We start from the raw sequence: 16879 nt of genomic DNA, 5'->3' as shown, positions 1-16879 counted from the left end.
AAAGGATTATGAGATTTATGTAGAAGATTATGTGATGAAGTTATTTGTCAGGACATTGAAGGATAATGCAAGAGAAGCCCATGAATCACTCCCTACACAAAGCATCTCATCATGGAGGGAGTTGGAGCAATGGTTCCTTGATGTGTTTCATGATGCAGGTGAAGAAGGAAGCATGTGCTATGAGCTAGAGGAAGACCAAGAATACACTATGGAAACAAAATTTTGTGCGTCTCCCTTGGATGAATTTTTAAATATAAAAAAATAAGAAGATGAATCTGCAGTAAATTTCTTCAGGAGGATGTTCAACATTTATCAGGAGATACCTTCAGATGTCAAGCCTCCATTTTATGAGTTATTAAATAAAATATATAAGTTAGGGTATGACTCTCAGTTGTATAGTTTTCTCAGGTATCTACATGATGAAATTGTTGCAGAAGATAATGGATGCAGAATGAGATCTACAGAGGGAACACAAAACCTAATGAAGAGGGATTTTTGGATCAGATTGAACAAAAATTCATTGTTGATGAGACCTGTGTGGAAGTAGACAACATGCAATATCAAAGATTGTCTGCTCACTAGTGAACAAATTTCAGATCTTCTAGATAGAGAGTATCAGAGAAATGCAACAAAGGAAAAAGAGGTGTGTCATGGACAACAGATAGAATATGCACATGCACCTAAAAATAGTTTCAAATCTTTTTTAAATCAGTTGTGTGATGACATGATAGAGGATGGCTACCATTCAGAAAAAAACTTTATGTGATGAGAGCACATATGATGACCAAAAAATTGAAGAGTCATATGACTATCAAGATCATTTTAAATGTTTTACAAATATTCTTTATAATAATGCAGATATAAATGATGAAATGACATATTGCCGGACTATGTCTAACAAAGATCTCTATGTGTTTTCAAATCCACTATATGAAGAACAAGAAATATCTCCAGATGATCAGGAGATCTTATTGAGAAATGACATAAACAACAATGAGGATAATTGAGAGCATTGTTATGGATCAGAAAAGTTGCATTCTCCAAAGCACACTCAGACAAATAAAATTGGTGATATAAATTTTTCAAAAATAAAATAAAATATTCATGAGAAAAGTTTAGGGTTTCCAAATAATCTATCTCTCCAACAAAAGGTATAATTGAAAAGTAAGCCTAAGTATGAAATTTTGACTTTAGGTTTACATCAATCACATAGGGAAGTAACAAAGAAAAAAAAAATTCTCCCAATTCTGATGTTGATATTGTTAGTATGATTTCACCTTGTTGGATTTTGCCAAGATCAAGAGGTCAATGAAATGTACAAGATAGAGACACAATATAGGACAAGAATAAACTGTATTCTCATCAATAGAAAATGATTCAATAGTTGTTACATACAATGTAGATGAGCCTGCTTATATAGGCAAGGCTAGGGATATGTATGAGCACACAAATATGACATGTGGCTCAATGAGAAAAAAGGGTAGGTAAGAAATAGGTGTGGGTAGGTAGGAGAAATAACATAATATTCCACATGAGGTGGATCACCCACCGAAGGTGGAATTATCACTCCATAATAAGTGGATATGATAGTGTAATAACAAGATCAACACCTTAAGAGGTGGAATTTCTCCTACACACACTATCCCAATGTGACACAAACACCCAGGTGTCTCATATCCAAACTACTATGAAATGCATTATCCTAAGTAAACTTAAGTAAGTGTAATAATATCCATGATGAATAATTATTTACACCAACACCCCCCCTTAAGTGCAACTTAGGGGAATGCACTTAAGTCTACAATGCAACTAAGCAATGCAAGATGGGTCCCGGCTACAAGGCCATGTGAGGTACCCATGAACAAATGCAAATGCATGCAAACCAATACAATGAAATCTCTCACAAAGTGGGGAAAGAGAGAAAAACCCAATGGGAAAAAACCCTCCCCCAAAAGAGAGATGAAAGCTATACAAAAAACTCTCAAAGAAGTATGTGAGGAACAAAACCCCATGTGAGGAAAAAGTCCCCCCTATATGAGAGAAGAAGAGAAGTCAAACTGTGATCCTCCCTTAATGAAGAATCTGCACCAATGATAGAAGCTCGATGTATGAAGAAAATGCTCCACGAACGTCGAACAACATTCCTCCCCTTAGGAAGAAACAAAACCAAAGGTGTATCCATGAAGTCTCCCCAATCATGAAGGGAAGATGTATGAAGAAAACTCATGATGAATGGAATCTCTAAAAACTGCTCAAGTGTCCCCATGTAGATGCTAAAAGATACCCCCTCCAAAGGTGGTGAACTGCTCCACACTGCTGAAAAAGGCACTCCAAGATCTAGTGGAGATGGATGTAGAACAATGTCCAAAGACTCATGTGTCTCCTCAAAGAATAAAGAGACCTCCTCCAACTGCTGTACATAAGTATCCACAATCATGTCAACCTCGAAAGAATGATCATGTAGAGAATGAACAAGAGGGTCAGAGTATGCCCTCGCAACAATCAAAGAAGGATCATCTTCATCAAAGAGAAGATGAATGTCATCAATGATGTCTCCCAAATCTGCAATGTAGGATTCCACAAACAAACCTGCAATATCTGTCATGTAATCATCCCATGAATCTGAAGCTGGAAGACAATGAATATCCTGCTGCACTGAATCACATGAAGGCAAAACTATTGCACTATCTGCATCATCAGGTGCAATAGGTGATGTGATATCAATATGAGGAGATGAAATACAAGACTCAAGAACTGGGTCACATGTGAGAATCCCCATGTTCAAGTGTCCAAAGTTCTCCTCAAAATCTGAACCATCACAATAAGTGTGATCATCATGTGTAGAATCATCAAATGTGAAATCATCATCATCAACAAAATCTGAAAAGGAGTATAACCGAGATGCATGATCAACCACCCCAGTCGCAATGATAGCTCTAGTCTCCATGTCTCTAATGAAAACTGAGTCAGGTGTGAACTCCACAACTCTCTTAGTTGTGCCATGTGTGATTTGATAGATAGAAAGGAGATTGTTTGTCAAGTGGGGTACACACAACACATCATTGAAGGAGTTATCCCCAATGTCAATAGATCCTTTCCCAATCACATCCATGTATGTATGATTGCCCATCAAAATCTGTGGCATGGTACAAGGCTCAAATGTAGAGAACATAGACTGTGAAGATGCCATATGATGAGAAGCCCCTGAATCTAGAAGCCATCTCTCTGAATTATGATTTGTTGTAGCACATAGAGCTTTTCCTTTTCTTGTTCCAAAAGAGTGAGTCTTTCCACTTGTAGAAGCCATGAATGCTTGCCCTTTTCCTTTTGAATGTGAGGAAGTGGAAGTTGATGAATCATCCTTCTTGTAGACTTTAGGCAAATCAATGTTATGCTTTTTGATGATATGTGTGAGCTCATCAATCTTCTTAGAATAGTGACGATGCTCCTCATGACCAATCTTTTTACAATAAGCACAAGTAGGTTTCTCTCTCTTTGGTGAATTATCTCTCTTGGAAGAGGATGAATCTCCTTGTTGTGGAGAAGATGGTGCTTTGTCTTTAGGCTTTGATTGCCATTTCTTCTTGTTTGAGTTGTCCTTTCCTTGATTTCCTTTGTTCCCTTGATTTGCCACTAATGCTTGAGACTTAGAAGCCTTAAGAATGCCCATGCTTATCAACTTAGTTTGTTCCATCATCAACATTTCATTGAAAGCATCAAATGTAGGCATTGTGTAGCTTGAACCCATTGTCATCCTATGGGTTTGGAAACTAGAAACAAATGCTGCATATTCTTGTGGAAGCTTGCCTATCAAGTTGAATATCAATTGAGTATCCTTCTTATCAATGCCACAATCTTTGAGTTGTGCCCTCAACTCATTTGCTTTAGTGACATAATCTTGTATAGTATCAAAGTTCTTGGGATCTAACATAGTGAGATCACTATCAATTTGATATCCCCTAATCTCATCAACTTGACCATACAAGTCTTGAAACTTTTGCCAAGCATCCTTGATTAGAGTACATTTCTCAATATGAAAAATGAGATCCTTTGATACATACTTTCTTAAGGTACCAATTGCCATGATATTTTTAGTGAGCCAATCTAAGTGACCAACTGGATCAGCCTTAGGATCAGCTGGAGCAACAATAGTTCCATCAATGTAATGAGTGAGTCCTTTTTCCATAAGTTTACTCCATGCATCAGTTTTCCAAGTAGCATAATTATGTGGAGTTAAGAGAGGAAACTTAGAAGAACCCATAGCAGCAAAAAGGAAAGAACACAAGAGCACAAAAGCAAAAGAGACACCCCCCCAAATTCAATCAATCAAAGTACCCCCCCTAAAGTGATGATTTTGGCACTTTATACTTAGTGCGATTACAATGAGCCACTTGCAAGACAAGACAAAGTGGACTTATGATGCAAATTTTACAACTTCTCAAATGAGATACAAGAGACTTCTATCAATAGTGCAATGAATCTAACTGAGATTCAAACAAATATACAAGTACCAAGAGAGCCAAAAATGGCCAAGATCTGAAAGTACAATTTCTACTTACAATGGCATCAATCTGATAGCATCATGTGAAAGTAGATGAAAAAATACGCACTTTAAAAAAAAACGGCACCTGAAAAGGAGGTCGTATGACCCCAAACGAAGCCTCTAAAGTTGCAAAAACTGGGATTACTCAAGGACAGTCACCAAAAACTGCATTTTCTGAAAAATCTGTGCATCAAAATCAAAAAATTCTTTCACCACTGCGGAGAGCACGAAATTATAGCCCATTTCAAAAAAAATTGCACCCAAAAAGGAGCAAAAATGAGCAAGTTATGGCCATTTGAAGTTGAACTGCAAAATCAAAAATGCAAATGAGAGGGGGTCCAAAAATTTTCAAACCCTGCTGATGTGGCGCTGACGTCAGCAAGTCACGCGATTAAATTTGACGGCCGTATGACCGTCGCAAAAACTTCACCTTCTGCTGACTGGATGTCCGTACTGTACGGACAGATTACGTGGACAGATGGCTGTACAGTCCGTACCGTACGAAAAATGCTAACTGTGCAGGCTGATGTGGCAAGTTTGTATGTCCACGGGCCAGTGGCCTCCTGCCACATGGCGGGCGTGGATTCGTCGGCCTGGAGTCCGCGTGGCGGAGGAGGTGCTGCCTGAGAGGACGGGACTGCTCGCAGTGGTGGTGGGCGCCACTGGGCGGAGGAGCTGGCGGTGCTGCGTGCTGTGGGAGCTGGCGCCGGAGGGGACCGGGCCCGGGAGCCGAGGGACCGCGGGAGGCGGCGGGAGGTGAGATCCGGCGGGGCCTGGCGCTGCAACTGCGAGCTTCGGCGGGCGCGGGACGTGAGCTCGGGCGGCGGCGAAGACAGTGCAGAGTACGGTCGGCGCTCAGACTGTGTCGACAAGTACGACGGCGGCTCTGCAGACCTGCAGAACGGGTCATGCGGGGGGGGTCTGCGGACCCCCCAAAAACCTTTGTTTTTTTTTTGCTTTTTCAATTTTTTTTGCTTTCGAATTTTTTTTTTGATTTTTTAATTTTTCAAAACAATTTTTCAGAAAAAAACGAAAATTTTTTTTTCCGAAAATATATAAAATATTTTCGAAAATCCGTACGATATAAGCAAAATTGGGGAAAAAAAATTTCTCACCAAAATAGGCCAAATTTATAACCAAAACTCATGGAAATGGCCTTCCGGACGCAATGGCGAGGTCGGATCTGGTCTAGGACGCCTCCAAATGATGATGCTCCTCAGATCTGCCTCTTGACGTCGCAATAATGTCTCTTCAAGACTAATCAATGAAGCCCCAATAGCTCTGATACCATGTTGGATTTTGCCTAGATCAAGAGGTCAATGAAATGTACAAGATAGAGACACAATATAGGACAAGAATAAACTGTATTCTCATCAATAGAAAATGATTCAATAGTTGTTACATACAATGTAGATGAGCCTGCTTATATAGGCAAGGCTAGGGATATGTATGAGCACACAAATATGACATGTGGCTCAATGAGAAAAAAGGGTAGGTAGGAAATAGGTGTGGGTAGGTAGGAGAAATAATATAATATTCCACATGAGGTGGATCACCCACCGAAGGTGGAATTATCACTCCACAATAAGTGGATATGATAGTGTAATAACAAGATCAACACCTTAAGAGGTGGAATTTCTCCTACACACACTATCCCAATGTGACACAAACACCCAGGTGTCTCATATCCAAACTACTATGAAATGCATTATCCTAAGTAAACTTAAGTAAGTGTAATAATATCCATGATGAATAATTATTTACACCAACACACCTAATCACGACAAGGAAATAAAGGTTGAAAGCCAACATCTCTCGGGAGAAATGGAGAAACCGTATAAAACAGGGATGAATATTGATGTATTTCCAAATATAGGAGTATTTCAAAGGAAAAACCCTTATAAGGATAAAAGCATGATGGTTAAGAGGAATTTGATTTCCTATATGGTAAATTCAAGAATGAGGGGTAAAAAGCAATATGTCGGGGATGATTTGGAGCGTGTCCATAAAGTAAGGAGATATAATGTGATATTTAAAAATATTAGAAAGTCCCAAAAGATAAAACTTTATAAATCAAATGATATAACGATTTATAAAAGTTTGATGCCCTATGTGGTGAAAATAAAAGGAGATTGTTGTGATTATTTTAGCATGGAATATCAAGACAAAAATAAAATATATTACAACATATATGGTAAACATGAAAATATGACAATTGATGAGCTTTACGATGAAATTGGATTGGTTGATGATATGTGCCAAACTGGAATATTTTTGCATGATGAGAACCAGGTGTTTGATCCAGGAAAAATGAGTGTTCATATTTTTGGGACCTAGGGGCCACTAGATGTAGTTTTAACATAATCTACAGAAGGGAGGTGATTGGCAATGGTCTACTCTACTAGAGAAAACTAGATTCTTGCTATGCCCACAAGGGGCATACATCCCCAGATAGAGCCACTGTTGGGGCTTCAAATTTCCAAATAATTTCAAGCACCCTAATATTAAAAATGGTGGTCACTTCATGGAAATGACACATAATGGATGATTAATGATTTGAACAACTAGAGTAAAGGAGGATATGAATAAATTAATTCCAATGGACCCCATGAAAGACTAGTGTTTTTGATGTGTAGAAAAGATGATATGAACAAAGAATTAAAATGAATAAAACATGAAATATAAGAAACACCCATTTCAGAAAATCAAGTTTCCAAGTTCCAGTTAAAATATTAGATCTGTACAATGTGTTTTTGGCTGTAGACCATACAGAAGACCATAAGAAGGTTGAAAAGCCTATTATTTCGACCTGCATGAAAGAAGATGTCGACTTGGAATGAAAATGTATGCAAATATCAAATATGATGAAGACCCATTTTAGAAGTGGATGTTTCCTACCACCAAAAACAATTTCAGATTCGTATCTGAAGTTTAACGGAGCCCACCAAACAAAAACCCGAAAGATAGCTTAAAGCAAGGTTATTGACTAGCTAGTTTGAATATTAATTTCAAAGGGTTTTGTTAATATTAATGTAAAATGGTGAATTTTCACCCCAAAAGGGGTATGGTGCCCATTCAACCACATATATAAGTGGTTAAAAATGTAGATAAGGGGGAGTCATAAGAACAACATAATGCTGTAAAGATTGAATATCATTTTGTATTAGAGAAGTCTATAGGAAGAAGAAGTATCATTTTGTGCAAGCAACATCTAATGAAGTATTTACAAGTGCAGATTATGTATGCAATTATTTCGTGAAGATTAATATACAAGGTTCACTGTCTCTTTTTCCAAATATTGTGTACACTTTTGTGTTGATGAGTTATCTTTGTCCTCTTGATAAATCTGTTTATAGATTTGTTATGATGTGAATCACATGTTGTTGCATTAGGTGAAAGATTGAGTTCTTATTGTTTGTGTAACACATACCGAACCTTCATAGTTGATGAGAAATTCTCTCTTGAGTTGATAAGATATTTTGTCCATAAACTGTCATATATATCCCTGGATAAAGGCACTGGTCTGTTATTGATTTTTCAAGGTTTTGATCTGTATGCATTCAAGGTCCTTGACAGAAAAACATTCTTCCCAAATCCTATATGAATTGATCTATGCATATGACTTTTAGGTCCTGAAAGCAATCTCATTTTCAATATACATTACAATCATTTCTTTTCAAAGCATTCAGTTAAAGCACATAATAAAGCATAATTGCAGACAACAATTTGTTAGTTTGTAATTTGCTAAAAGGCTTAAATCCACTTTAAATAATCTCTTTTGTGCTTGAGAGTGTGAGGTACACCCGCCTAGGTTTAGTGGAGCCTAAAGTGCAGAGGGATTTAGTCTTTGACTATCCCTATTTGTTGGCCAAGGCTGATTGGACTGCTTGAGGATTTGGCAAGTCTTTGGGTTTTCCAATCTGTGGTTTTGGGAACCAACACGGTCCTTCAGCTTCCTCAAGCTCTTCACCGACTTCCTCATACTCATCCTCGGAGTCGAGGTTTCTTCGCAAACCAGCCAAAGCATCTTGGATTTCATTCCTCACTTCATTCTTGAAGTCTTCCATCATCTGTTCTACCCTCTGGGGGTTTGTTCTCCTCGATGACATCTCTCTTTCCACTCTGGCAAACTGCCTCAACTCGACAATCTAACTACCAGTTTCAATTGCCTTCCCTCATCAATCTATTGAACACACACGTAGCCTATGTAATGCCTTGCCAGGAACCCTAAAGGAAAACAACACAACTAGGCAACTAAAGGGTGAAATAATTTTTTTTTTAAAGATTAAGTGCATAAATTATAACAATTGCACGTTTAATAACACAACGGAAGTCTGACACATGAATTCCTAAGGGTTACCAACGAAGATCAATTCGTATATTATATTAACACCATGGGTAATCCAATTGTCCATTTAAATAGATAAATTAAATGCTTAAGATAAAACCTACACATACATCAAAATTCCAAAATGAAAGAATCAGAGTATTCCAATGCATTTATTTATCCATATTTCATTTATACATAAGATCAAAGCAACTGAATTAACATACATTCCACTAACAAAATATTATAATATCCATAAATACATGGCTTCCAACAATACCACAGATTACAAAGTTACAATATCAAGGTTACATAAAAGTTTGATACAATGACCACAAGGTCTCAACTGAACAAGGATCGTGAACATGAGCTGGTACATGAACCACGAACCAAGAAACACCAGCGAAGCCTTTCCTCGCCTGAAGATACAATCCAGAACATCTGATGGGAAGTGGCACTAACACCCGACCATGTGATCCCAGAATGTAGCCACCCCACCGTTCTAGGAGATAGTATAAAACCCTCAAGCAAGCAAAATAAGATAAGTATGAAAGAACTACATGACTCCGCAAACATCCATGTAACTCAACTCACAAACACTAGTGACTCTAAGGAGAGAGTGTCATCGCATGGCTTACGGTGGCTACCATGGTAGGCCTCCATAGGTCCCGGTTCCCATCCTGGGTTATTCTGGTAACCTCTCCCGAACCTCCGGCTCCATCTAAGTCTCATGTGGACCCTACCAAATCCTTTCGTGAAGACAATGTGGTAAGTTTGCCATTCCAGGCCTTCTCGCAACATTATGAGCCCTGTACTAGGACTCACCTATGCATGAGGTACATTATCTTAATTAATATTTATTCTACCCACCCCCCTAATCAGTTATTAGGTTATCACTTCGTAACTGACTTTCGAGGGGTTATCCTGCCATCCACTTCGGGCGCGACCCTTGCTCGAAAGACACTCTCTCTCATAGGACACTAACAGGAAAGGTCTCTCTACAAGAACTTTATGATGAAACATACAACCATAACTAATCCTTGCAAACCACAGGTGAAGGATACACAATCACTAACCCAGGATTGACCATTTGGAATAAAACACACAATGGCTCAAATCAACAAAGTTACACAACAACATCTCTCCAAGGAGACATAATAACATATGACATAATGACAACTCAACCAGAATTGCAATAAAATTAAGCTTGACTGCAAATACCATTTACTCAAAATCCTAACATAGGCAATCTTTTCTTAAAACAACCAAAAGCATAAATAACTTGCAATTAAAGATTTTCCAAAAAATAAGAAAATACAACTATATTAATACAAATAAATCAATTTTGTCATTTCTCCAATAAGGTTAAATCAATCACATAAAAATTAATCTCCTAATGTGTTTCCAAACATAAATATAAAATCTAAAAATTACAAGCTTTACTGAACACACCCAAACTCTAAATTATATATATATATATATATATATATATATATATATATATATATATATATATATATATATATATATATATATATATATATATATATATATATACTTATAATTATATTACAAAGATATATATGTCAACTCATAAATTAATTTTCACAATATTAACACCCATAATAAAAAAAGAAACAACTAATATATATAAATATAATAAATTAATTAATAACCAAAATACACAACCCCGGGCATGAAACCCGAAAGTGCCATGTCAAAGTACGCACAGGGGAATGTAAAAACAATAATTCTCTACTACCGCACGGTAGCAGGTGCTACCGTAGGTAGACTGCTACCTTATGGTAGCAGATGCTACCGCCGGCAGTACTGCTACCATATGGTAGCCGTACTACCGTCGGTAGTGGCTACCGGTGGTAAATATATACTTTTTTAATTATTATTTTTTAAAATTATTTAAAAAAAAAAATTCACAATAACTTTAAAACCAGTAAATTTTATTTTATTTTTTTAACCAGAATTAATTTCCAAACCAATTTATTTCCACGGAAATTATTTAATCCATAATTTCTCCAATAAAATAAAATAATTTCCCTTAACTTTTAATAATACAATAAATTTAGTTAATGATTAAATTTATTTCTATAATAACTAATAATATCACAGAGATACACTAATATTAAAAAGGACTGCCATAGCCAAATATCGAAACAAAAATCAAACAAGAGGGAATGGTTTCTCTTGTAAATCTCATTCCTCCCAAATCTTGTAATTTCCATGCACAATAAAAATCTTGGCGAAATTTGCCATAATAACTTTTCACAATTTTCTCCAAATTTAATCTACAAACACCCAGGAAATAACTTCTTTCCATAAACTAGAAATTAACTTCAGGAATGGACTTTAGCCAAGAACAAGAAATAATCAGACATGATTTTAGATTTGACAAACATCTTAACACACACATCATTCAGAAAGATAAAAGAAATAAAAATATTTTCTTAAAACAAACAATCAAAAGAAGCCACCCAACCTGGTATAGCTTTCCTGGAAGAAATTTGTAGAAGAGAATCAATCCTTCAACAAGCTTCCAAATAAATTTCTCTTCACCTAAATCCCTAACCTGTTTCCTCTAAACTAAAGACCCATTCCCCTTTTTAAACTAAAATTCTACGTTGAATATATTTTTCCCAAAAACTTAAATTTAGTAATAAAAGCAATTTTATTTTCTTTTCTAATTTTCTAACAAAGGATAAGTTAACATGCAATAATTAAAAATCATTTTTTCTTTCTTTTCTTTTCTCATGCAAATTAATTAATTTTCTAAATAAATAAATTAAAGCAATACTATAATTCTAATGAATTCTTTTATTCATTCATTTATTTATTTATTCTTTTATTCTTTTATTTATTTAAAATTCTAGGAAGCAATAAATGCAATTAATCTAATTTATTTTTCCACTAAAATTTAAATAAAATATATTTCTAATATCATGGAGCTTGCAACTTAATTTAATAACTTCTTTTAATTAACTAAATTTATAATCTCAATGCATAAAATACATAATTCCCAAGAATACCAACTATGAGATAAATCCATAAATTTAATTAATTAATTAAAACCACTAAACACACAACTGAACAAACCTCAAGCAAATACTCATAAAAAGATCAAATGACAAAATACGAAGGCCGAACAAACTAACAGGACGACCAATTGATGACACTCACAAGAGTGTAACTGGGTAAAATAGTGTCAACTACTACCTCCTCCACTTCCATCGAAAAATATAAGGCACGCTCAGACCTGTGAAGCCAGGTGGAGATGATACCCCGTACCTACTCGGTACTTGTACCTGCAAAATCTTGCATCACCGAACCACACATGCATATATACAATATATAAAACATGACATACACACCGATGAAGGAGAATCACGATGTTCCCTGTCTCACCAGAGTGAGTGAAGGAAAATCGTCCCCTTGCATCCAATACACTCGCAGACACACAAAATATAATTACACATTGCATAGATAAAGTAAAGTGTCAGTACATAGAAATAATCCATAAAATGCCATAAATCACAAGTACTGAAATATTGCAAATAAATTATGCATCTCATATCCAGATAAAGCATGAAATAATGTCTCAATAACACATCATGGTAATGTATCCACTGAAAGTAAACAATAATAAAATATGAGTCTAATAAGTTCAAATGAGTAGGGGTACTACACCTGCCTCCAATTGGCGATCTGTCCACCTCAAGGAATGCCTCAATGTTCACAAACAATTCTTCCAGTAGCCGGTACATAACCAACTCTGATACCAATTGATGCAACCATAACCAATAAGAACCCTCAAAAGAGTCAACCGACTTATGCAGCAAGAGAGACACAACGAAAGCAGTAAGGAAACATAACAAATTCACATAAACAGATCAGATTGCAACCTTAGAACTTCTGGCAATCATCCAACAATCTTCATATTATCATCAAAGAACATCCGACAGTTAACCGATTACATGTAGGCTTTAAGTCAAATACAATCCAACCGAGACTCTAAGAATCAACTGGATCACAACATGCGAATCTCGATCCTTATTCTCAGTTCTACTTCCTCTGCCCCCACAAATGATTACATAGCATCAAAATTATACCCACCGGAACATATCTAGGTCGGCCTCAAAAGATTACATTCACCAATGCAGGAAAATGAAACGTGTAATTAGGTTGGCCCTAAGATTTAAGAAATCTTTCTGGAAAATAACAGCCAAGTGATGCGGTTCAGCAAGAAGGTCGGCCACACGCCAAAGAACATCGGACAAGACCCAAGATGGATCCACATGCCAAGAATTGCACCGGTAATGAAGGCAAACCAACCGGTAAGCACAAGAACTGTCTTGGGAACCTAAAAGCAACCAACCAGAAGTGATAACTGACCGGAGAAGAACCCAAATGAACTAGAAATCTGTAATCAACCATATGAAACTGCTTGGAAATTGCAAACAAGATCTGCCATGAAGAACAAGCAACTACCGGTATATACCAGTAAGAATACAAAAAATTGTACAACTAACTAAATAATAACAAAACTAAAAGGAAATATTTTTGGTTGATGCAAGATTGTTCATCGACTGGGGATGCTCCTACATCATAACTCTAATAAAATGTATAAACTCAGTCCTATGACAAGGGACATCATCAAAATTACTGTGTACCATACTTGCCTCTTGTAGTCCATCAATAGTAGAAACTGCACCATTACTTTCTTCATGATTATTAGTGGCAACATTATGAGAAAGGTAAAGTATATTACTACCATTCTCAAACTGAAAGTTAAAACTAATTTCAACTTTTGTGTCCTTGTCTATGAGATCTTCCTTGGAATTATGAGAAATTTGCATACCCTTGTGGCTTGAATCCACCTTATATTCCCCATAGTTATCACACACAATTTGGGTACCATCAAAGGAAGATTCCATAACACTATCCACCCCATGTAACAAAGTTGTTGCCTCTCGATGAAGGAAAGAAGTACAACTGTTGTCATTCAAATTGGAATTATTGTCATGTGTTAGAGTCATGTTTTTTACCCCTTTAAGTGGACCATCATTTTAAATTCATGACTGACACTTGTAACCTTGTCTTCATGATTATTCCCAAGTGCAAGAGCTACAATATCAAGAGGAGGATGTAGACTCTCCTTGTCCCAACTCAAAATTTTGGGATCCTCTTCTTTGCTTCTGCAAGAATCATCAAACATCACCAAATATTGACTTGTCTCATGTCCTTCCCATGTGATTAGAGGTGGTAGTGTCTCAAATAATTCTTCTTCAAATGATGTCACAAAACTGCCAGGTATTCCCCTATGAAGCTCTTCAATCCTTTCATTAACTTGTTCAATTTCTATGGCTCTTGCATTGTCATTGTGTACAATAGAAGTGGTGCTATAAAGGACTAATTTTCTGATTTAGATGATGAAGAATGTGCCAAACTCAATTCCAAACAAAGTCCATCAATCTAATTTTCTGCTTCTTGTAGGGCTACTTTAGTAATCTCCAAGGAATTCTTTGTATTCATAAGCTCATAGGTAAGATTGTCAACTTCTTCCTCTTTCCTTCTCAATGCATCATAATATATTTTAATGATATTGAGGAGATGGTCTCGATTTGAGAGAAGATGTAAATAATTTGATTTCATTTTCTTCATAGCTTCCTTGGTCACCTACAAGTGAGAAGGTTCTTCTTCAAGTCCCTTTTACCTTCTCTCGAGTTGGATCTTTGAAAGGTGATCTTCAACCATCTTATGAGTGTTATCAAAATGTGATAATGTTGCAACAATCTTATTCTCAATAACCTTCAATTGGTTCGCCAATATATGTGACTTACTAGGCTCATGAACTCCATTTGCTTCACATTATGAATTGTTTGATTGGCCTTGAAGAACTTGATTCTCACAATCACCCGCCTCTATGATATCTTCTTGGCATACTTGCTGATCTAAAACTTGGGCAACGTTAGACCCAAATATAGAATTATCTTCATCATCATTTTGTGTCAAAAAACTAATAGGCTCATCTAATTCAACTATGCCACTAAATGGGGTCATGCACCTTAAATTTAGAAATAGTGGAACAACATTAGAATCACATTCAAAATCATCAAGAGTATCCATCATCTCATTAGTTTTGTCAAGCTCAACCTCCAAGTCACCCACAAAGAAACTAATGTAATACATACTTGAATAAACAATTGATTCTTCCTTGATTTCTTGAACATCATTGTACCCATCTGTGATAGAAGGAGGACATGAAGAAGCTACTTCATCCTGATTTTTAAAAGCATTAGGCCCATCTGAAGCAATTTATTCTTTCCCAAAATTTCCTTCTGTGCCTTTTTCTTCTACTAACACCTTAACCATTTCCCTTGTGCATGCGTGATTAGGCTCCCAAGTCTCTTTGCAAGAAAAACAAAGATTTTATCTCTGCAAATTGTTCTTACTGACATCCTGAATTTTTTCATTGGAAGAGTCATTTCCATTAACTTTTGATTTCTTTTTGAAGATGGATCTAAACCAAACAGGATGCTCATGCAAGTACTGAAGATCTTCTAGTAGCTCTTAATAAATCTTCATATTTTTTATTAACTCTTTAGGATGGCAGGATACACCTGTTCTAAGACCACTATAAAATGACCCCTTGCTAACCTTAATTTTTTGCCTTTCCTCTCACTATAATTTTGTCAAACAATTTGCTTGCAAGCTGATTACTAGTTTTTTTAATCTACTCTTAGTTTGCATAACTTGTATATGTTTTGTTTATTGACATTTGCTAAGTGAACTTTAGATTTCATTCAATATAAAAAATATTGCAGAGCAATATACTTGCAATATAATGATTGAGTGCTGCTAACACATAAATTTACTTCAAACTTCACAAAACTTGTCTCAGGCATTCCAAATAAGAAATAAATAACATTGTACACCTGGTAAGTCTTCGATACATAATAATGAATGCTCAGGATTGTAGCAACATTAATAAACGTCACCAACACATATACCATGCCCAAGAATGTCTCCATGGAAGTTGAAATGCAGATTCAAACCCTTCTCCAAGTGTTATAGTTGTCTAGAGTAGAACCATATAGCAGAGATTGTCCTCCAAACTGCAAATGTAGTGCTCAAACCCTCTCACACAATGCCCAACAGTCTCACATCTAGCCCAAAAAGTAATAATGTTAGCTTAGAGATGTATGATTAGCATAAACCCAACAATGCCATGACCAACAATGAAGTACAACTAGCAAGAAAGATATGAACCAACAGGAGAATACGACTAAACAAGAAGTGTACAACCTGACAGTGAGGGTATGGCCCAACAAGAAATGTATGACCCAACAATGAGGGATTCAACAGTAATAGACTTGTCTCTTGCCACTAAAGTCCTCCAACCACAACTCAAAAAGCATTTAAACACAAACCTCTGAAAACAAACTTGCAACTAAAGTACCTTTCAATCTAAGCTCAATGTGCTCCCTGGAATAAAAGCACCATGGATTCTCTTGATTGCATCTTGCAACAACGAGAAGAATGTCATTCATGAAATATTTCGTCCTCACAAATCCTTGAAGATGAACTCACCAATCAATACATAAAATATCAAATCAATCCAACATGCCGAGAATGAACTCTTAAGAGTCTTTTATAACATTCTCAGGAGAGTCCACACACATCCCCAACCAATGTGGGATAAATAGAAATGCTTCTTTTAAAAATATCCAAGTCTTCAAGTATTTTAAACGAAGGGGGACTTTTAATTTTTAAATAACTTTTCCCTTTACTTAAGTTACCACATTAATAAAGTTAAATATTTAATTTAACTTTATAACTTAACTTTATTGATAAATAAACTAATAATCACAAACAATTATTAAAATCTCAAGTTAAAATCAACAACTATCATCAACAAGATATTATTCATGAGTCCATTGATGATCCAAACTCGACCCAACTAACTTACTATAAATAGTAAGTATCCCAAAACACAT

This window comes from Cryptomeria japonica, chromosome 2, assembly GCF_030272615.1.
Source record: "Cryptomeria japonica chromosome 2, Sugi_1.0, whole genome shotgun sequence".
NCBI classification, from domain to species: domain Eukaryota; kingdom Viridiplantae; phylum Streptophyta; class Pinopsida; order Cupressales; family Cupressaceae; genus Cryptomeria; species Cryptomeria japonica.
The sequence above is the reverse complement of the archived record's forward strand: the minus strand, read 5'-3'. Positions refer to the sequence as shown.